Raw genomic sequence first — 1,453 nt, forward strand, 5'->3', positions numbered from 1 at the left:
CTTCAGTTGAGATTGAGATTTGGAGGTCTAACTACCAAAAGCATAAGGCGGCGAGGACATAAAGGTCTACTGTATGAAGAAGTGAAGAGTGCAGCCAAGCAAGACGTGCCATTTTTTGAGAAGATAAAAGGACCAAATTGCAAGCAATGTTCTATTAGAACTTGGTCATAAAGATGAGATGGGGCAGATGATGTCATAAAACTGTGCATCTCAGGCAATACTGAATAACAGGTATGGTGTACCCAGAAAGAAGTGCAGAAGGACAGAAGGGCCTTGTTGCAAGAGAAGATGAGGCCCCAAAAGAAGGCATGTGCACAGTGTAAAAGGCAGAGACCGGTGTGCGAAATCCCCCCAAAATTTGGACAATTTCTCGATTTATGCATGTCATCCTTGCGCAGCGGCCATGATAATCTTGTCTGTATCATTTCAGTTTTACTGGACGTCCCCAAAGGGACAAGCCTAGGTGCAACGAGCGAGATTATAAACCGGTGGGATCTCTCCTACGTGATGGCATTTCTAACCGACCTCCTATATATAACGGAGGATCCCACGGGGTAAACCCTTAGTGAAGTATTTTTACTCTACTAAGTTTTGGCCGGACCTAGTCGATCCCCTATATTTAACGGAGTAAAGTTACTTTTTGGTTTATGCATTTCGTTGAACATCTGCCATGCGTGTCTGTGACGATGGTGACCACGCCGGAAACACTAGCGTCCACCATTGCGCTCCTACTCGGCGAGGATGGAGGCGGCGTTGGGGTTGCTGTAGAGCCACCCGTGAACCAGCGGCGGCGAGCAGCATCAGCAACATCATGTAGCCAGAGGAGCAGCGGCGAGCAGCACGAACTAGCGGCGAGCAGCAGCAGCACGCACTGACGGGGAGGAGCAACGGACAACAGTAGCAGCATGCACTCATGTAGTTCTCCTTGGAGGTGGACCCGAAGCGGGCGTCCTTGTAGGGGGCTTGTGGACGACGACGATGGTTCGTGCGGAGGTCACAAATCACACCACCACTGTTTCCATGCTCCCATGGCACGACTCGTGCAGCAGCAACTCCAGTGCGGAGGAACACCAAGTACTGATTGATACGTTTCCGACGTATCTACAACTTTTGATTGCTTCATGTCATTATCTTACCACTTCCACATATTTTTGACAATAATTTATATTATTTTTAGACTAATATATTGATCTAGTGTCCAATGCCAATTCCTTTTTTGCATGTTTTTTGTATTTTGCAAAAAATCCATATCAAACAAAGTCCAAACACGATAAAATTTTATGAAGATTTTTTATGGAATATATGTGAATTTTTGGCACAAGGATCCATAGAAGAGGCGGCTCACAGGCGCCACAAGGCAGGGGGGCGCGCCTACCCCCTAGAGAATGGCAAGGTGCCTTGTGGGCACCCCGTAAGTCGGTTAGAGCTCTCCTTCGGAGGCAAGGAACCTAAT

The 1,453-nt window shown here is 47.5% G+C and overlaps 1 non-coding gene across 1 annotated transcript; it reads right to left on the reverse strand.

Moving 5' to 3' along the window:
- Positions 1–352: 352 nt before the first annotated feature.
- On the reverse strand, positions 353–455 carry LOC120975053 (U6 spliceosomal RNA). The gene has a single exon (XR_005770898.1). It is a non-coding gene; the product is annotated as a U6 spliceosomal RNA (small nuclear RNA).
- Between the last annotated feature and the right edge of the window lie 998 nt (positions 456–1,453).

The sequence above is a fragment of the Aegilops tauschii genome, chromosome 2 (genome assembly GCF_002575655.3).
Source record: "Aegilops tauschii subsp. strangulata cultivar AL8/78 chromosome 2, Aet v6.0, whole genome shotgun sequence".
Classification (NCBI taxonomy): domain Eukaryota; kingdom Viridiplantae; phylum Streptophyta; class Magnoliopsida; order Poales; family Poaceae; genus Aegilops; species Aegilops tauschii.